Below are 22,912 nucleotides of genomic sequence, written 5' to 3' on the forward strand. Positions count from 1 at the left end.
TGGAATCTCTACAGAAGATACTGATGGGATATTGTGATCCTGAATGTCTCTCTCTTGCTTGTAGAAACTGACAAAGCTGGTTTGTATACTTCTAAGGCAGCATGTTGCTTGGTATTACATGATTTGCTGAGTTCCTTGAATGCATTCTCTTGGAAGATTTTCATTTGTGGCAAACAGAAATGCAATTCATTTTGTATTTGAAAACTCTGACAACAAAATGTGAGGAAAACCAAAAGAGTGTTTTTTTTCTTTAAATTATCTCGTATTTTAAATAAGCTTCTAAGAAATCAGATCTTGCTTTCTACGAAGAAGCATATTTTTCTAATGACTCCTCAGTCTTTGCTATTCTGTGTCTAGGTTTTCTCAGGCAAGGAAGGCAGAGTGTGGAATGAAAGAGGGTGGGGCTGAGCAGAGAGAGCAAAATACCACCCCTGATATTTATCTCGATGCTTAGGGAACTTTGCATATGCATATATTTCCTTCTTCTGCACTCTCTGTGCAGATAACTGCCCCAGCCTGATGGATGGCACAATGCAATCTACTTCTCTTGCTTTCTCTCCCCCTAGAGATATGTGGTTTCACCTTAATATATTCAAGGAAGTCTTTGCTGCATCTGGATTGGCATTTGTAATTACACACTGTGAAAATATAATGTAAGGGGAGAGTATAACTTTTCTTCCCAGATTATGCAGAAGAGTTTAATGTGTTCATGTGCTCAGATACCCACACACAAGGAACAACAGATCAAGCTCTGCTTGACTTCTTCTGTATAATAATCACATTCTATGGACTTAAAAAAATGTGCAATGTTTTGTTGTGTGCTGCACAGAACCTCTGCAATGCTCCCAACTATTTTTCCTTGGTTATTTTCCAAGTTATTATATGTTCTTAACAGCATTAATTGCACCAAGGTCTAATAGATTGTAATTCATATGTTTAGACCTTCCTTCCTCAGGCTGAAGGAAGTAAATAGCAGACACCCTAAAGTACAGAGGCTTAGATGATGACCAGTGGAACTTAAAAAAAAAATCAATAGCTCTTTATACATTACACAATCCAATAACCAGATGACTGTATGGGCAGACAATTGTATCTTCCTAAATATACGTTCTGTCATCATAGTCTTTTAAGTTTTTTGAACGAAAACAAGAACAGCTCATCTACAATAACTAGAATTACTCCAGTAATGAACAAGCAGACCACAAATATAAAGTGTCAAAAGACTTTTTCTGTCTTTCAGGGATTTTTTGTCTAATAATATGTACCTCCTGACATCTCTACTGATCAAAACAAAATGAAACGGATTAAAACCTTAGTACAAGAAGCTTAAATGAGATAAAAATAGGACTTTCAAAACTGAAGGTTGTTACTGTATAAACATTTATTATTTTTGCAATCCTTGCTCCCTTATTTTTATGAAAACTATTCCTTACCTTTTCTTGGGGAAACCATTCCTTGCCCACTCTTAACTCATGTGATTTAAGGTTCACCAGTTGCCTTCATACCAGGGTGGGTCCAGATTGGTTTCAGCCAATTATAATATCCCATTCCCCTGACCACAGTGATTGGCTTGGGACGGGCACATGGTCTAACTCTGGCCAGTGAGCATCATGACCAAGAATTATCCTTGACTAATGTGGGATGTGCAGTGCTTTAATCTCATGGGTTGGGAAGCTGAGAGGAGGTAAGGTCTGGAGCTGCAGCAGCTACTTTGAGACCAGGAGGAGAGAGCCTGGGTGAGAAAGAAATCACATGGCGAGAGCAGAGCTGATCTCAGGGATAAAGAGAACAGATTCTTGAGAAATCATTTGAGCCACTGTCTGAAGTTGAGTTTAGATACACTGTTAGCCTTGGAGCTTCCTGGTTCAGAAGTCAAGGAATTTCTGTTTCACTCAAGGATGATTCAATTTTCTGCCACTGGCAATTTGGAAGACTTCTCTTTTTAAAAAATTTTTAATTTTTAATTATTATGGTTACATAATAGGTGCGCATATTTATGGGCTACATATGATTGTGCCAGGCACCAACAGGACTAGTGCTGGCCCTTTGCATTGGGGAGTGGGGACTCATATTTTGATGGGAAGACTTTTATCTTTGATGAAAGATAGTCATCAAAGTGACGGCTTGTTTGGTTTTGACTAACTGGCATTCCAAGGTCCCTCTCCATGCAATAATTTCAACGTGATTTTCTTCTACTGATTATTTAATTGCAGTTTTAGATTTCAGTAATTCTCTCAATATGTTTTCTAGTTTATCTTTTCTCCTTTTTTGTAAAAGTAAATTCTGGCCACTGATTACCAGTATTAACCACAACATATTTTCATTCTTAAAATCTTATCCAAGCCTCAAGTGAATGGGGAGATTTCATTTCAACAGCTTCTACCATATTGTCTTTTTATCTTCTTCTTTCCATATCCAAGTTTTGCTGCCAAATTTAATAATCGGCTTTGTGACTATATTGTAAATCTTCTTTAATGTTCTTTACTGTAATAAATTTCAATCTCTTAGCTTCAGGATTTGTTCCCCTCCTGGGCTAATGAGATTTTCCAGGTATTTAAAATGATTCACCTGCTTGACTAGTTTATTATCCACCACTCTATATTTTCCCTCCCAAAGATCCACAGCTCTTTATAGATATTGCCACATTTATATTCAGGCTGTTTTTAAAATTGTCATGGTTTAAATTTCTCTGCTAGTTGTTTCCAGGGTTCACACAATGTTGTAGCACTGGCAGATAAATCTTTGAACAATTCAAGGCCAATTCTTAAATCTTTCATTTAATAATTCTTTCCCCCATCCTCAAAATGCACATGTGCATGCACTCTCTCTCTCTCCCCCGACACACACATTTATTATTCCTGCTTCACAACTAAAAAATAGGTTTCTTAGACAACTGCTCACTCCTCTCCTCCCTGTGCCTGGAAGCCCTAATGTTTCTCTCATTACTTATCATAGAACTTCCAGTCTGTGAATGGGCCAGATGGGATCTAGAAATGCCATTTTTTCCCATCTCTCTGCCTCTATGCAAATCATGACTTAAATAAATCCAAAAAGAAGCCAAATCCTATGTTCTTTAAAGGGCCTCAGAAAAAGAAATACAAAATCTTCCTTGGGGAACTATTTCAGTTGTTTTATGACACTTTCATTTTCTGTTGGCTCTTCTATCTCCCTCCACTAATGAGAACACTTTCCTCTCCTGACTTCTATGTCTTGTACCTCTCTGTCCATTTCTCAGCTCTACCACTGGTTCCATGTCTTTGGTCTAGTCCTGAAATGTAGGAGCGTCCTTCAAGAGCATACTATATCTCAGTATGGAGTACCACATCCAAATTTCCTTCTTTCAATTGAATATACCCAACAAGGTATTTCATTGGTACCTCAACTCAATATGTTCAAAGAAGAACCCATCAATTTTCTACTCTCTTTGCCCCTCAAAAGCAAGTTTGTTTCTCCTCCTGTGTTTTTTGCTTTAGTTGCTGGACACCCGGGGGTATCTTTCACACCTCTATTTCCTCACACCACCTCCTGTGATGTATAATATGTGCCAGGTAGTGTCGTTTCCTCAAGTATTCTACCTTTATCTTAACTTCGCCTAGGACAGGTGCTCCAACGGCTGCTTAACTGGTTCCATCGCCTCTAACTATTTGCTTCTGAAATGCATTCTCCACATTGTTGCCACAATGATCTGCCTAAAACAGAGATTATATAATGTTAGTTTTCTGTTCAAAAGCCCAAATAACTCCCCATTGCCACATACTGAAATCAAACTTCTTGGCATGGCATTCAAGGTCATTTATATTTTGGCTTCAAGTTTATGCAGTACATAGTTTGCACTACAGGATTCTGATCTTCACTGCTACATAGTTTGGTGCAGACTTTAGGAACCCAGAGTTGACATTATGTAGATCTGGATTCTGATTTTAGCTCAGCTACTTACTGTCTAACTTGGGCAAATCTCATAGTTTCTCTAAGCCTCAGTTTCATAAATGAAGATAATAACTGCCTTCTAGAGTTGTTGTAAGGATTAAACTAGATGATGTCTATAAAGAAATAGCACAATAGCTGAGACTTATGCAGCACTCAGCAGGTGATCGATGCTGTACCATGATTGCTGTTGTTACACTTGTGCAGCAGTATAATAATAATAATAGTTGTTATCAGCTTGGCCTCCGAAGTCAGTGGGCCAACTCTACCTCTTCCTGGCTATGCAGCTACTGGAAAGTCACTTAACCTCTCTTTGCCTCCTCTGTGAAATGGAGAAAATAATCATAGCTACTGCATATGGTTTATTTGGAAGAACTAAACTGACCAGTACAGAGCAGCATGTAAGACACGGTAAAGCACTGCAAAAATGGTAGTCTTGATCTTGTCATTTTCAAAACAGTCATGCAGTCAGATATCTATGCTTTTGTCCATGCTCTTTTGTGACATAGGAGCCCACTCATTTCTACCTGTCTTAGCATGGGTTCTTAGCTCTCTTTTTACCATGAATCTACCTGGCATCTGGTAGAGTCTATTCACATCCTGTCAGAATAAAATTTTAAATCCATAACTAAAAATTCATAATTTTACAAAGAAAACCAATTATATTTAAAAATGGCTAACAAACTAAAAAAAGACTACAATAACTAAACTTGTGATATGGCAATAGATGTGTTTTTAATAGACACATTAAATAGCAAGATCCAATAATTAATCTAAAAATTACTGTTGTTTCCAAGGAGTGATTAACATAAATAATATTTCAATTATCTGCAATAGTAGTAGCATGACATGAGAATATCCGGGATTTGTACTGGTGACAAAAATCACTGGTTCTGCTAATACTAGTGTGCATGTAGTCTACCTTCATACCTGAAGGAAACACTAAATGTCAGCTAGAGATTGGTGAAAATAGAGATGTAATTTGTTTCCCATGCAAATTCAGAGACTTCACCTGAAGGTCCATGGACTTCCAGTTAAGAAGTCATTATCCAGATCCTACTCATATTCTAAAGCTTAGCTCAAACATACCTTCCCAAAGAAGTCCTCCCAAATCCCACTCAGTTAGAATTAATCTACCTCTTTTAACCCCTCATGGCATTATGGCTTTTTGTGTTTTTTTAAAGACTCGTGTATTACTTATGGCTTGCTTATATGCTACCATGTTATTATGAGCCATGAAGAGTGTCAGGCCATGTTTGGTCCTCACACTGACACGTACTGCCTATGGCCCAGGCAGCGATGGTTGGGTAGGGACGAGAGAATGCAGGCAGCAGCCCCATTACTTATCTCTTTTTCCCTGACTGTCCATTGCAACATAAAGTACAGCATTTCTGAGAATGTAGCTCATTTCATTTTAGTGTTATTTACTATGCTAGCTCTGCCAATGGGGCTGACAAATCTCCCCTCCAAAAGGCAGGTTCTAATCTCATATGCAGCCACTGTTCAGTGGCAATTTATGTGACAAGCTTTCCGAGTTTAGGCAAATATCCTGATATTTTAGCTTAGTTATTCTGACAACAACAATTTCTGCCTTATGGAGGGCATATGTCGTAGAGAAATTCAGCTTCCCATGTTTCCTGCCTGTTGCAGGAAGCATACATTTTTATGGTAAAATTGAAATGCAAATTATTTGGCTTGATCTTCTTCTGCACTTGGCAGCCATCTTTACAGAGTTTGGACAAAAAGGAAAGAGAGGAAATAGAAGGAGGGACAGAGGGGAGGAATAAAGTAAGGAAAGTATGGAGGGAAGAAGGTGTATTAGTCCGTTTTCACATGGCTATAAAGATACTACTGAGACTGAGCAATTTATAAACAAAAGAGGTTTAATAGACTCACAGTTCCACATGTCTGGGGAGGCCTCAGGAAACTTAAAATAATGGTGGAAGGCAAAGTGGAAGCAGGCACCTTTTTCAAAAGGCAGCAGGAGAAAGAGAGGACACAGGGGAAATGCCAGACACTTATCAAACTACCAGATCTCGTGAGAACTCCCTCATTATCACAAGAACAGCATGGGGGAAACTGCCGCCATGATCCGATCACCTCCCACCAGGTCCCTCACTCTACACATAGAGATTACAATTCGAGATGAGATTTGGTGGGGACACAGAGCCAAACCATATCAGAAGGGAAGGAAGGTAGGCTTTATTTTCTGCTTTTTCTAATACCTGGAACTGAGCAACAGTCAACTTTCTTGACTCTTGTATTTTAAGAAAACAAATATTTAATTTGAAAAGATAGCAAGAATTAATGTCTCATATTTATAACTTGCTTTGGCATTTGTTCTAGCACTAATTTAGAGCAAGGTTTCTTAACCTTGACACTATGAACATTTTGGGCTGGTTAATTTTTTGTGTGGCAATCTGTCCTGTGCATTGCAAAGCTGTTTAGCAGCATATTTGGGTTATACACAGTAGAGGCTGGTAATGTGCCTCCCCAAGTAGTGACAACCTAAAATGCCTCCAAACATTGTCAAATATTCCCTGGGGAGAAAATAACCTTCTCTCCCCACTATAGAGAGCCACTGATTTAGAGAATAATGAACATTTATGCCATTGTCTGAATGTTTGGGTCCCCCCAGCATTCATATGTTGAAATTCTAACTCTCAAAGTGATGGTATTAGGATGTGGGGTCTTTTGGAAGGTAATTAGGTCATGAGAGTGGAGTTCTCATGAATAAGATTAGCGTTCCTATAAAAGATTCCCCAGAGAGCTACCCTGCCGCCTTCTACCATGTGTAGACAGAATGAGAAACCTCTATGAGTGGGACTTTATCAGACACCAAATCTCCAGGTGCATTGATCTTGGACTTTCCAGCCTCCAGAACTGTGGTGTATTTACTATCCAGTGAATGATATTTTATTATAGGAGCATGAATAGAGTAAGACAATCTATCATGTGTCCAACTCTGTGTTTGTTGTTCCATATACATTATCTAACTTAATCTTCACACAGTCCCATAAAGTAAGTGCCATTACCTCCATCATAAAGTTGATGGAGGTGAAGGATAGTGCATAAAAAAGGAAATGCTATAGACTCAATGCTTGTATTTCACCAAAATTCAGATGTTAAAACTTAATCCCCAGTGTCATGGTATTTGGAAGTGGGGCCTTTCAGAAGTGATTAAGTCATGAGGATAGAGCCCATGCAATGAGATTAGTGAACTCCCTTGCCCCTTTTGCCTCCGTATGAAGACATAAGAAGTGCCTTTATAAGCCAGGAAGCTGACCCTCACCAGACATGAAACATGCCAGAGCCTTGGTCCTGGACTTGCTAGCCTCCAGAACTGTGAGAAATGAACTTCTATTGTTTATAAGCTACTCAGTCTATATAGCAGCCTTAAAGGACCAAGGCAGGAAACTAATACAAAGAGATGGAGAACTAATGCAAAGAGATAGTCATTAAATGATGTGATCCAAGGTATCAGAGTAAGGACAGCACCATGCCCTATCAATCACAACACTCTCTCCTAAAGGGCCAAAACAACTCTTCAGGTGGGCATTACCAATAGATTGAAATTGGCAAGGGATATAAAAATAATTTACCAACTTTGGTTAGCTTACATCTTTTCCAAAAGTCAGTTGTTTATAAGACTATATGCTTCCATAGGGCAGGAGCCGCTTTCGTAGGGCAGAGCCATATCTCTATATTACCAACGCATAGGGAGGGCCTTGAGCATGGATCTTCAATAAATGTTTGTGGAATGAACATGTGGTGCTTGAAATCTCACCACTTGTGGGTCATGCCTTACAATACAGCATTATTGTCTTTTTATATTCTCCTTTAAATCATATGTTATTTAAAAATGAAGTTCCCAGGGGCGGTGACTTAATAGTAACAAAATTGTGGGACATTAGAAGTAAAACCATGGAGATCAACATTTTCATTTGGTAGATGTGGAAACTGAAGCACAAAGGGGAGAAGAAACTTTTCCAAAATAAACTATGAACCAAGTCTGGACAGAAAAAAAAACTCTGGAGGCCAGGTTCCAAGTTCCAGGGCTCTTTGTAATGTGTCACTCATCACTTAATACGTTCCAATGTACACATCACAGGCTGCTTCCTGGAGGAAAGGAAGGTCCTTGGTTAACTTGAAAGACATAGAAGGATGTGAAGGACTGAACAGCGGGAAGAAACCGAAGCATTAGGGCAGAGGGAAAAGAACACAGGGAAGCATGTAATCCCAGCACTTTGGGAGGCTGAGGTGAGTGGATCATTTGATGTCGGGAGTTTGAGACCAGTCTGGCTGTCATGGTGAAACCCTGTCTCCACAAAAAATAAAAAATTTAGCCAGGCATGGTGGCAGCCCCATGTAATCCAAGCTAGCTATTTGGGAGGCTGAGGCAGGAGAATCGCTTGAACCTGGGAGGCGGAGGTTACAGTGAGCCGAGATTGTAACATTGCACTCTAGCCTGGGCAACAGAGTGAGAGGTCTTAAAACAAAAACAAAAAACAAAACAACAGCAACAAAAGGAACACAGGAAAGAGTATGGAACCCCACAGAAATGCTTCAACTGCAGCTTCAAAGGCTTGGGTTATATTTAGTAACAAATATTTGGGACCTTACCTCTTATATGTGCATTTCGTTTCCATTTTCAGTCTTTTAAAGGCAAATAAAAGAAACTTAAGAGTCAAAGATTTTTTTTAAAGTTGCTCAGAGGCATATTAGTGAAACATAGGCAGCACTGGACAAAAACGAGGGGTCTGAAAAAGGGGCAGAAGGCTGGTGTTCAGAATGACAGCCAGCTCCAGACCGTTACCCCATAAGGACCTGCATTCAGTCCCCTTACGAGGTCTGTAGCACCACAAATGTTTTTTAAGCACCTACAATGTGCCAAGCTTTGTGCAAGGGGACTACAGCATCACATCAGATATAGTTCCAGTCCTTTAAGAAATCCAATTTAATGGGGGGGAGATAGATACACAGCAGGAGCTTATTAAATAAAGTATCTGCATAGGGAGGGAATGAATTGAGTATAAATAATACAGTCTCTTAGAAGTATGTAGGAATTGCTAAGGAAGCATAGAGAAAGAACCAAATCATGTCAACAGAGGGAGGTTTTTCTCAGAAGAGGTGGCATTTGATCTGAGATTTTAAGAATGGATGTGGATGTGACATCAGCAAGAATGGTGGAGTAAAGACATCAGAAAGTCTTCTCTATCAGTCAATGAAAACACAACAAAAAGTGTCAGAATCAAATTTTAGAACTCTAGAAATTTATCAAATGATGTAGTCATCTGGGGAGGGTTTGCTTAAGAACAATGGCTGAATCTCAGTAAGAACAGCGAGCGTTCCAGTGTTTTCTCTTATTCTATTGCCCTCCCCATCACCCTAGCATTGCAGTAGCCTTGTAAACCCATATTCTATGGGCATGGTGAAAACCAGAGTCCTGGGAGGCACTGGAGAAGGCATAACAGAGTTGGAAATTCTTCAAAACCCCATTCGCAGAGAATTGTCATTAGACTGGTCTGGTGGAGGACTGTCCTTGTTTGACCGACCTGACTCTGAGCTCACCTAGTACAAACAGCATTTCCTTGAAGGGAGTGTTTATCAAAAACAATCAGCAACAAATTGATTGATTAAGATTGCAGCTACCAGAGGCAGTACATAATAGTTAAGGCAAGCAATAGGCTAACTAGAACACTTCAAAGAAAAATCTGGGGAATTAAATGTTCATAAGGGATTCTAAAACACTCTTACATATTCCTTGGAACCTGGACCTTTATGCACTGTGCCTTATATATAATTAAAAATATGGTTTCCTGGTGGGACTAGCACATTTAGAAGCTCCATAGCCACACGTGATAGCAGGTGGTACTGGATAGCACAGAAATTTCCACCATCTCAGAATGATAGTCCAAGTTCTATTGGACATTGGTGGTTTAGAGAGAGATGACTTGAGAAGAGAAGAAGGGGACAGGAACAGTAAAGGAGTCTTTGAAAGTTTTCTGAATTTTAAAAATCCTCTAAATTCCAAAACCTTCTAAAAGTCATTCAACAATCTTTACTGAGTGCCTGTCTAGTTATGTCTACTATGGGTCTGGAAGATGAGGCTGGAAAATTAGGATTGATTAACTGCTTTATTGATTCATTCATTATTTATTGAACAGCAGCTCTTCTAGGAACTGTGCTAATTGCACAGTACAAAATGATAAAAAAAACTGGAATGTTATCTCCTCTCAAGCAGCTTACATTCCAATGGAAGAGGGACAGATATTGATGAGGAATGACATGAGTAAATATAAAATTACAACTGTGAGAATCGCTTTGATGGGGATGAATTGGGAACAATGAGTGCATAGAAGGGGTGTGCTTCATCTAGTCCGGAGCATGTTTCCTAAGGAATTGGGCTGATATACATTGGATGTTTGTCCCCTCCAAATCTCATGTTGAAATGTAATCCCCAATGTTGGAGGTGGGGCCTGGTGGGAGGTGTTTGGGTCAGGGAGCTGGATCCTTCATGAATGGCGCAGTGCTGTCCTCACAGTAATGTCCTGGTAATGTCTTCACTCTATGAGTCCATGTGAGATCTGGTTGTTTGAAAGAGCCTGACACCTCCTTCCTCTCTTGCCATGGAACATGCTGACTTCCTTTTGCCTGTCGCCATGATTGGAAACTTCCTGAGGCCCTCATAGAAGCAGATGCTGGCACTATGATTTGTGTATAGCTTGCAGAACTGTGGGCCAAATAAACCTCTTTTCTTTATAAATTACCGAGTCTCAGGTATTTCTTGATAACAATGCAAATGGACAAACACATGGACCCTGAGCTAATATTTAAAAGAGTAGATTAAGTAAAAGGAGAAGAAAAACCTAGCCCAGAGAAACAGCATGCACACAGGCCCTGGGGCAGGAGGAAACATGAAAAGAAGGGGAAGCTGAGTGTGGAACATCCCAGGAAGTGAGGGAGAGCCAGGTTGAAAGTGAGGCTAGAATGATAGAGACACTATTCTCTGGACAGGCAGCATCAAAATCAGCTGTGAACTTACTAACAATGCAGAATCTCAGACTCCATCCCAGATTTTTTATTTTTCTATGCAGAGTTTCACTCTTGTTGCCCAGGCTGGAGTGCAGTGGCGTGATCTTGGCTCGCTGCAACCTCCACCTCCTGGGTTCAGCCGATTCTCCTGCCTCAGCCTCCCAAGTAGCTGGGATTACAGGCGAGCACCACCTTGCCCGACCAATTTTTGTACTTTTAGTAGAGACAGGGTTTCACCATGTTGGCCAGGCTGGTCTTGAACTCCTGACCTCAGGTAATCCACCTGCCTCAGCCTCCCAAAATGCCGGGAGTACAGGCATGAGCCACGGCACCCAGCCTCCATCCCAGATTTATTGTGTTCAAATCTGTATTTAACAAGATCCCAGGTGATTAGTAGATATACAGCGTGAAATGCACAATCCATACCAAGGGTCAGTAACACTATTCTTGCAGGTCAAATCTTTCTGCTGCCTGCATTTGTACACAAAGTATTGCTAGATCACAGCCATGCCTGTTCATTTACTAATTGTCTATGGCTGCATGCATACTACAATGATAGAATAGAGTAGTTGCCACAGAGATTGTTTGGCCTGCAAAGCCAAAAATGTTTACTATCTGTCCTGTTACACAAAAGTTTACCAATCCCAAGTCTATGTTGTGGCATGCCTCATAAGGAACATTAAAGGATTTTACATTTATTCTAAGAGAAAGGGAAGCTAGTGAAGATTTTTCATTTTCAAAAGATCACTGGCTACACAGAGATAAAAGGCACACAGACAGTACATGCCCCAGAGGAGCTTAGGGTCTGGTGGGAATTCACTTTTATCTTCAAAATTGGATGTTTGCTCCTTTCATGAGATAGATGACTGTATTATTCACTCATTCTTTGTTGCTGTAGTTAACTACCTCAGTGCCTGGCAGAATTCTAAGTATTTAACCAATGTTAAGTGCTATTTCCTGACTCAGTAAATGGTTTAAACCTGTAACAGTTAACGTCTACCAACCTTAGAAACTTATTTTGCAGACACCTCAAGAATCAAAATACTATGACACCTGACCTACTTTCAACAGTTTCTTTTTACTTGACATCTAAGCCCTGTTTCTGACATAAAATTTAGACCACCATAGTGGAAGCCAAGCTCTTGGCCACCCTGTGAGTTTCAAGAGATAGCAGACGGATGAGTCCTATTCCAGTCTCCAGCTTGCATAGGACTGCAGGAAGGAGTTGCTCTGAACTTTAGGTTCTCTGTCTGTGACATGGGGAAGCTGAAACAGTTTGTCTCTAAGGTTTACAAAGCTTGAGCATTCTTTTATCCTTAGAGTTGTACAAGGTGACAAAATGGGGACATTAAATAGGTTTCTGGCTTACCTGATTCAATTCCCTGCATCTTTATTAAGTCTAAATGGAGTTCTTTATATGGCATACACGAATGATAGTTGATGAGAATGTTGGAGAGAAAAAAAAAGGCAAAAACCCCACAAAAGTCCACAGTCACAAAAGAGGATTTTGTGCATTGTTTGAGATTTTAAGTATTTCGGCTCCCTTTCATTTGTAAAGGTAATTTAACATTACTGGCTCAACTACTAGTTCAACCTTTTCTACCCGTTAGGTGTGACTGTGTAGATGCTGGCTTTACCAGCTGGTTAGCTTACTTTTCATGTCATGAGTTGGCACTACTTAAATAAACTAAATATTCCACGGCAAGAAGCTGGATGTCTATGAACTCACTATGACAAATGGACATACCATCAAATCCACGGTGCTGCTGAAAGATACTGTTTCGAGAAAGTGGTAGGTGATGTTTTCTGGAAGAGGTTACAACTTGGTGCATAGAAAGAGGCAAAATATTTAAGGATAATAAATGGTTTTGAGTGGAGATAGATTTTTAGCAGTATTGTCATCTTCTGGGCGATATGCCTGCTACAGAAGTGTTGATTCAACCCATAAAAAAGCAGTTTGCAAGTTAAGCAGACTATCTAATGGATAGTATTAAACTGAAGGAGAATATTGTGGAGCCATCTCTATTACATTTTGTGGATGTTGTTGCTTTGCATTATCTTCTGTTGATTGTTGTTGATGGCATTCAATTAAAATAATATTTTATCAAGTCATATTATGTTAGGTACTGTGGAAAATAGAGAAACAGTGCTGACTTCAAGGGTATCTGACTTGTACAGTTGCATAGGGGCTTGCATTTGGATTAATGCTCTGCTATTGCCATCTTAAAATTATTAAATGTTGGACAAGGGGCCCTGCATTTTTATTTTTACAGGGCTTTGCAAAAGAGGCAACTTTCTCTGCATAGAAAATGGCAGATTCTGTTTCTTGCCTAAGGAGTTCAAAACATTGTGTATTAGAATCATGTTAGGACAGTAACGTAGGAACTTGCTTAATTGTTCTGAGCCTTGGTTTCCTCTCTTTGTATATATAAAGAGACTACCTTGCATGCTGTCTAAGGAGAGAAACCAAAGGCTTAAACTATAAGGATTATTTTTCCAAGTAAGCAGTAGAGACAGGATGTTGAAACTTCCTCTTCTGTTTATGAGTCCAATAAGAAAAAACTCTGTCAACAAGGATTTTTGCTGAGTTCAAGATATGACTCAGCCCAGGATTAGTGGCATCGAAACTCCAATTGCCAGGGAATTCAAGAACATCTGGGTATGTTAAAAATAGTGCTCAATAAAGTAGCTGGAGAGCTGCAGCAAAGCTGTGGCAAGGCCATGGCTTAAAGGTTAGTCAGAAATGGGAACCTTTATCAATAGGCAGGCCAGGAATCTGTTCCCCAATCTTATTTAAACCTCTGGGGCCAGATTTGTTTCAGAATTCAGGATTTTTCTTATTTTTGAAAGGTAATATGATGCATACTCCATTAATTATGTAAAATCCCTGCCGCATGTCTGGGCAGCATCTCATAAGCAAGTGTGTTGCTTTTTCTGCAGTGAGATGTATAACTGCTAGTATCAAATAACAACATTTTTAAGCATATGAATAGTGAGGTCAGTCAGATGTTGCTGCTGAATATGTTCAGGTCAGGGCATGTTTCACAAAAAAGGAGTTACAAGTTTTTAGTTTTCAGCATTTGGAGTTTGAAGTTATGGATAAGGGATTGTAGACCTGTGTCAAACAAGGGAAAGGAGATGGGTCCTTAATGCTTAGAAGAGCAGTGACAGTTTAGGCATTTCTCAAGTGGAGCTGACTCGGTCTAGGGACTTTTTCTGATGGCTTGTTAGGAAGCCCCAACCTCCTTACCATGACAGCCCACAACACATTCTTCCTAGTGAAGCAAAGGGATAGATGGAAGGCTGGGAGCATCCATTCTCAGCAGCTTTTAGCAACTTTGCTGCCCTCTTTTCCCTGCTACTCTAGTTTGGCGGCTTCTTGAACACATGGTCTCTCTGGCCATATTTTCACTGTGGAAAATGACATTTTCGGAACTGACTGTCCCTAGGATTCATCTGTCACTTTCCCTCCGTGTTCTTCATATGGCAGTTGGCACACGTGGCTCACTCTTCACTTCTCAGATGGGTTTAAAAAACCTTGGCCAAATATATAGCCTCTTCATTAGCACCCTTCTGGTGCTCGCACCAAATAAAGCCAATGAAATGGACCGATATGTATAAACTCACACACAACAACATGCGCACACACACAGACATACACACTTGATATACATGTGCATTTTCCCTGGGAAAATAGAAGTGAACCCTATTCAGGTTTAGTATTGGTTTCTTCATTTACTTGCTGCTTTGTTTGGACCATAAAATTGACTCCAGTAGAAGCTGTTACAGACAAAGCAAAACAGTCTTCTTTTTGTTTTTCGTGTTACTAGGTAAGTGATTCTCAAAGTATGATCCCTGGACCAATAGCATCAGCATCACCCAGGAAGTTGTTAAAAATGTAAACTTTCAGGCTGCACTCCAGACCTACTAATCAGAAACTCTGGGAATGGGGCCTGGAGATCTGTGACTGTGATGCTAGTTAAAGTCTGAGAATCCCTGCACCAGACAAATTAGTTTTCCTCTCATATGTCCAGAACTTCAATTTTCCCTAAGAAATGTTGCTAGTTAAAAATCTTCACTTCCCCATGTCCCTTAGAGTTAAGATTGCCATGTGATTCACTTCTTATCAATGAAATGTACATAGAAACGTACAACATTTACACAGGGGATGATAATTAAAAGAACTCACAATCTAGATGAAATATAGACTCTATAATATATAGTATAGGCATATAGAAAAATTATATATAGATTGTATGTCTTTCCATATATCTCTTTTTTCTTCCTGGAAGACAAACACAATGTCTGGAAGAGAACAGCCACTTTGTGACCATGAAGATGGAGTTCACACTGCAGAAGGCTAAAGAGAAAGATACTATGAGTGTACGTCCCCAGGACATGTCTGAGCCTCTTTCCAGACTTCTTCTTAAATGAGAAAAATGGGCCTGTGTTCAAATAAGCCACTGTTTTTCATGTGTTGTTACTGTAGATGAACACAATTTTCAAGGAAATATATTGAGTCAACATTTATTAGCATTGTGTCCTTGTTGTTAGATGAATACAGCCACTCTTCTTCTCCAACAACCATACACTTTCAAGAGTATATATTTCATTTAACAGATACAGAAATAGAAGTTACAATAGGTAAATAAGTTACCCAAATTCTCGCAGTTAGTAAACAGCAAAGCCAGAGATAGTAAATTGAGGTTTTACTGTCTCTAAAACCTTGAGGTAAACTTCTATATTGGGGTAAAGCGGGGACAAACATAAGCTTGGAGGGGCCTGAAACCTGTAATATTTCAAGGACCTTCTTTAAGACAAGAAAGAGAAAATTATTTATTAAATACGGTCCAGGCCCTCCACGGGCCTTGAGAGGCATGAAGAGTACTTATATTTACAGGAAATCTGCTTTGATTTTACCATTTATTGTTAAGGACAATTGTTTTCTATCTCCATGTATCATTCTTACATGAAAACTGAATATTTTAAAATACCAGGAGAAAATATTTAGGTATTTCTTGAGACTCTCAAACCTATTTTCATTTCTAATAGCCACTACTCGCTTAAATGCAAACAACAGATGGTTCCATCACCATCACTTTATAAGCTGGGTAAATTCCTCCCTTTCTGTGGATACGGTCAGGTATTAGACCAACTGGTGACAAGTGGCTGTGGGATTGAAATGCAAGCCTCTTAAAGGGATAATATTTTTTGAATGTTGGAGTGAAAAGAACTCTGGATAATGCAGTATGACAGTGAGTGGAAGCACTTTCTCTAATGTCGTCCTGCCTAGATTTAACTCTCAGCTCAACAGTTTCCCAGCTCTATAGACTTGGGTCTCAGTATTCTTATCCAGAAAAGGACAGATAATAATAGTACTCATCTCAGAGGGATTTTTGTGAAAATTCATGAAAATAAGCCATGCCAAGTACTTTTTACCAATTACTTGGCACATAGTTAGTACTCAAAAAAGGTTAATAATGCTTTTTACCACCCAGGATCCTTCTGCCCACTACCTGTGTGATATTAGGAAAGTCATTCTTGAGGCCTCAGTTTCTCCATCTGTATAATGATAAGGTAGGCTGAATTGCTCTTCATGATACTTTAATTAGAAATAGAAAATTCTAAATTCTGCATGCGCCTGAATCTATATGTACTCATGAGGACACAGGCTTTGTCTCTTTTGTTCATACATGTTTACCCAGTCACCAGCGCTTGACACACAACAGCTATTCAATCAATATTTGTTAAATAAATGAATGTTTGCAAATATTTAGCTTCTTAAGAATAGGATTCTGTGGCTTACCCATGCAAAAAGCTGTACAGCTGAAGTTGTAAGCAAGCATGTCTTAGGAGAATCTAGTGATGGCAAAGGTCAACACTTCGTCATGCATAAAACTGGAAGGGTAGTGTGGTTTCACTCCTGCGGTGTTCACTAGCAAGGATGATCTAAAGCCCCTTAACCCAGCAGGAATCCAAGTGGAATGTATTGAGGTCTCTGGGAAAAAAAAATCAACAGCTATTATGCTTCCTATTCATCTTCTACTTGATAACATCTTCTATCTGTACCTTGTGAAAATGTCAAAGCCACTTTCATGTACTCATGGTCACTACTGGATTTAACTCCAACTTCACGTTTTTCTTGCAACTTGGCTGTGAAGGTGGTCTTCCTCCTATACCTATCACTGTACAAATGGCCAGGACTAACCCTGTTAATCTAGTTAACAGAGTAGACAGCCTATTCCTCCTTCCTTGCTGTAGATGTGGTAGCTTTTACTTAAGATGACCTTTTCAGAGAGGAGAGGTCCATTCTCTAGTCAAGGGCAGAAAGTAGTAAATGTACCCTAAAAACCTTGAAGTGGGTCCATAAAGCCCTTGCTATTTCTGGGATGTTCCATTCAGTCTGTTTACAAAGCAGTCCTGAGACAGAAAGCAAACACAAATCCATAGTTTGTCCCCATTTGACACCCACAGTCACCAGACTACAATGACTATTAAAGAGTGTTTAGATTGCCAGTCATATAATGTGTGGAAGGCTTTTTATCTCTGAGAAACAGATCGCTGAAACTCATCAATAAAACTCCAGGGTCAATTTTATTTTCCCGCTGGAGGAAATACTGACATTCTCATCACAGGCCCAAGAGAGGCCTGATTGTACCAAGGACAAAGAGCCAGGCACTGTGTGGCAGGTGGCAAAAGTAACAGTATCCACCCATTGAGATCAAGCAGGATGCAAATTTCCCTGTTTCACCTCCAGACAGAAGACCATGAAAGTAATGAGGTGGAAACAGACCCATATGACATCCTCTCTCCGCCTTCCCCTCCAACTGTCCATGTTGGCATCTCCAGCAGAAACAAATTCTCACTTGCCTTCACAGTTATTCAATTATCATTTTAAACAGGAAGATGATTATGCACTCTCTTGCTTAAAACCTTCAACTGGGGTCCCCCTTCCTTAACATAAAATGCAAACTCCTCCCCATGGCTTTCAAGCCCCTACATACCTGAGCTTTTCCTATGTCTGGACCTCATTTCAGGCCCTCCTTCCCAACCTTGCCTTGTTCCAGTTGCTTGTCTTCCTTTCCCTTTGTTGCACACCACAGTTTATTCTGCTTCCTGTCCTTCATACCCTCTTTACTCCAACCAGAACTTTCCTTCCAGCTCTGCCCCGAGCCCCTTCTCAGCTCCAATTTCTCCTGCCAAGAGGCACTCCCTGAAATCCCTTGTAAGGGAGAATTTCTCTGCCACAACACCATATATATGTATATGATATATATATGATATATATATTATATATATGATATATATTATATATATGATATATATATAAAATATATAAATATATATAATATATATTATATATTATATATAATATAATATATATTTAAATATATTATACATAATATATAAATATATACATATATAATATATATTTATATATATTATATATATTTAAAGCACTTACTATAAGTGAAAATTGTCTCATTTATTTGCTACTCCTTTAGTGTCTGCTCCCATCATTAAGATGTAACTGCATGAGGACAGGGCCTCAAGCAGTGCAACAAAGCCCAGCATACCTTACATGTTTGATTAAATATTTGCTGAAGGAATGCATGCTCTCCTGTACATAATGTATCATCTCATCTACACAACAACCCTGTGAAATAGTTTGGGGGGCTGTTACTATTTTTTATTGTGACTACCCCTACTATGAGGTTAAGGAACCAGACAGTGGCTATTAGAGATGAGATTGTAGCCTCTTTGTTCTGATTCAAAGGCATGTTCATTTCTCACCATCTCATACTGCCTTAAATATCAAAAGGCTATGATTGCAATTTGAAGGCTAAAGTACTTTGCAAATATAAATTATTATTCCCACATCCTACCTACTTATTAAATACACTACACAAATTCTGTTTAGTTGCCTAAAAGTATTTGCTGGACACCAAGCCTTCCACCCCTAACCATATACAGCAGTTCCATCTAGAATATATATTCATTCATATATAAAATGAAGTCTCCAAGAATGTCCCCCTTCTCCAATATATTTCACTTTGTGTCAGAGATTTCCAACAGAGTATGGAAGCTCTTAAGAGCAGGATTTTTGTCTTCATTGTCACTATCCTCAGGCTTAGGAGTGTGCCATGTGTGTAAATGTAATGCAAATATCTTTTGAATAAATAAAGATAAGCTGCTTATAGCAATAAAATGCAGTTAATTATAAGAGAATGGTTATTAAAACACTTAATATGCACCAGACTATTCGAAGCACTTCTTATGTTCATGTATTTCATCCTTGTAACAATGAGATGAGGGAGAGACTATAATTATCTACATTTTACAGAAGAGGAAACTGAGATATAGACAGGTAAAATACTTGCCTATGGAGACATGGCCAGTAAGTAGTAGAACTGGAACAAGAATATTGCTATTCTTAGCTTTCTTAGGTAAATCTGCAATTTCCTTTCCAGGACTCAGTCAGTGAATTCACTGAGATTTTTTGGAAGAGAGGAAATTGTAGCATGAGAGTGAGCTTTTCCTCTGCTTTTGAAATATCACCATCCCACATTTCTCTTTGTTTCCCCAACACCTACCCAAGAACCTATAGTGAAAAGTAAAACTAAGATTTTCTCACACAAATGCTGGGGGCTCTACTTCTATGCTGGGAGTTCTCTGGCATCAACTTCTATGAGCAGATGTCTGCTGGTGTCTAAAGGATCAAAAAATAATCTTTCTTTATTTCACTGAGAGCCAGCCAGTGAGAAGCCATGAAAACGAAGATTGAAATAGTATCTTTATTACCAATGGCCTTAGGCATGTGGCAATGGTGGGCTTTTTTACTTTCAATCCCAGAGTATTACAGACTTTGCTCCCCAGTTTAAGATAACACTGCATTAACACTGTCCCCCTCTCTCTCTTAACTGGGGACCTGCCACTGATCAATGTGCCCTTGGAAGAGAAGACCAGAGCACATAATCCTAGGATAAAAAGAAAGGGAGGGGCCAAGATACACATGCCCTGTTCCTTCTTTCACATTTCTCACTGAGGAAGAGCAAGTAAGAGGGTAAGTGGAGAGAGGCTGGAAATGTTCCAGTGATGGATGATTCTCCTTCCACAGCAGAGGGAAATCTGTCCTCAATATGGAGTCACGGAAACATAAAACAGGTGAGCTCAATATTTGGATGAGACCCATATTGTCCAAAATTGCCTTAGTTGTTTTGACTAAGACACATTTAAAGCCACGTGATGTTTGCCTCACAATCTTCTCTTCTTTGAGTACATGTCCACCCAAACACTGGGAATCAATTTTCTTTCAATTGATGTATTTTGGTACTTCTCTTCCAATGGTGGAAAATAATGCTTTGGTTATTATGAGGTTGATCTACATGAAACTGATGATCTTGATTTTTCACCCATCACAAACATCAACTTCATGTAGCTCACGCTAATAAATACAGATAGAACATGTTGCCGAATATTTATAAGAAAATGAGGAAAGAGAAAGAGTGTTTGAATATTAATCAATTAGTTAATCCATGGTAATTGGTTATAGATTTAGATAACAAATTAAGTGTGGAGTGCAAAATCCATAAGCAGTATGGATTTTGGTTGTGGAATTAGACTGGAGGGCTCCAGGTTTGGCCTTTGAGTGCTCCGTTTGGTTAAGAATCTTTGGTTGCAATTGACAAAGTCAACCAACTAGCAGGAGGGGGAAGGAAGAAAAGGGAGTGTACCACTAGGAAATAAGCTCTTTGAGGTAGGAACTGGGGTCTGTGTGGAGGGAAAGCATGTTGTATTTATCCATGATTACTTGCTAGTATCTGACTCCAAGCTTAGCTCTAATTTTTTCACAGGTGGAAGTAAGAAAGAAAGGGAAGAAGGACATAATTTAAGACAGTACTTATCAAAGTCTGCTCAGTAATCCCCTGGGGGTCCCTGAGTCCCTTTCAGAGATTCTGAGAGTTCAAAACTCTTTTCACAATAATACTAATATGTAATATACATTTTCCATTGAAATTTTATTGATGATGCAAAAATAGTGAAGTAAAACTACCGGTGCTTTAGTATGAATCAAGGTAGTGACACCAAATTATATTAGCAGTTATTGTATTTTTCGTGCCATGCACTTACATAGAAAAAAAAAAGTCAGCCTGGAGATGGAGCAAGATAGCTGAATAGAAACCCCTACTGATCGTCCTCCCTGTGGCAACACCAAATTGAACAGCTGTCCACACAATAAAACACCTTCATAATAACCAAAAGTCAGGTGAACACTCACAGTACCTGGTTTAACTTCATAACACTGAAAGAGGCACTGAAGAGAGCAGGAATTGAATTGCTGATACCACCATGTGGCACAGAGAAAGAATCTGTGTGGTTGTGGGAGGGAGAGCACAGTGCTTGTGGAACTCTGCCTTGGAACTCAGTGCTGCCCTGTCACAGTGGACAGCAATGCCAGGCAGAGTTCAGCTGGCACCCACCGAGGGTGGGTGCATTTATACCAGCCCTAGACAGAGGGGAATCCCCATCTCAGCAGTTGGAATCTGAGTTCCAGCAAGCCTTGCACTGGAGGCTCTGTGGTCCTAAAGCAACTTGAAAGGCAGTTTGGGCCAGAAGGACTGCAATTCCTGGGCAAGTCATGGTGCTGTGTTGGGCTTGGAGCCAGTGGACTTGGGGGTCACATGACCTAGTGAAACACCAGCTGTGGCAGCCAAGGGAGTGCTGGTGCTGCCCCTCCCCCAATCCCAGGCAGTGCAGCTCTCAACTCCAGGAAAGACTCCTTCTCTCCACTTGAGGAGAGGAGAGGGAAGAGTAAGCAGAATAAAGATAACTTTGTCTTGCAACTTGGATACCAGCTGAGCCACAGTAGGATAGGGTAACAGGCCAAATCCTGGGGCTACCATTCTAGGCCTGAGCTCCTGGATAACACTTACAGATACACCTGGGCCAGAAAGATACCTGCTTCCTTGAAGGGAAGGACCCAGTTCAGGAAGGATTCACCACCTGCTGACTGAAGAGTACGTGGGCCCTGAATAATCAGCAGTGGTAGCCAGGCAGTACTCATTGTGGGCCTTGAATGAGATTCAGAGATGTACTGGCTTCAGGCGAGACCCAGCACATTCCCAGCTGTGGTGGCTATGGTGAGAGACTCCTTCTGCTTGAGAAAAGGAGAGAGAATAGTAAAGGGGACTTCATCTTGACGCTTAGGTACCAGCTTGGCCACAGAGGGGCAGAGCAGCAAGCGGGCTCTTGGCATCCCTGATTTCAGGTCTTGGCTCTTGGATGACATTTCTGAATCTGCCTTTTGCCAGAGGGGAGGCCACTGCCCTTAAGGGAGGGTCCCAGGTCTGGCAGCATTCACCACAAGCTGACTGAAGAGCCCTTGGGCCTTGAGTGAACACCGGCAGTAGTTAGGCAATATTCACCATGGTCCTGGGGTGGTGGTGGCCACAGGGAGAGATTGCTCTGCTTTTGGAAAGAGAAGGGAAGAGTGGAAGAACTTTGTCTTGTGGTTTGGGTGCCAGCTCAGCTGCAGTAGAATAGAGCATTAAATAGATTCTTAAGGTTTATAACTCCAGGCCATGGCTCCCAGTTGGCCTCTCTGGACCTGTCTGGGGTTGGGGGGAACTCACCACCCTAAAGGGAAAGACACAAGCCTGGCTGGCTCTTCCACCTGCTTATGTAGAGCCCTAGAACCTTGAGCAAACATAGGTGGTAGCCAGATAATGGTTACTGTGGGCCTTGGATGAGACTCAGTGCCATGCTAGCTTCAGGTCTGACCCAGTACAGTCCCAGTGGAGGGGCTTGTATTACCCCCTGCCCAGCTCCAGGCAGCTCAGCACACCAAGAGAGACTCTGTTTGAGAGAGAGTAATGGAAGAGAACAAGAGTCTCTGCTTGGTAATCCAGAGAATTATTCTAGATCTTCTCTAAGACCACCACGGCAGTACCTC

The sequence above is a fragment of the Nomascus leucogenys genome, chromosome 21, assembly GCF_006542625.1.
Source record: "Nomascus leucogenys isolate Asia chromosome 21, Asia_NLE_v1, whole genome shotgun sequence".
NCBI lineage: Eukaryota > Metazoa > Chordata > Mammalia > Primates > Hylobatidae > Nomascus > Nomascus leucogenys.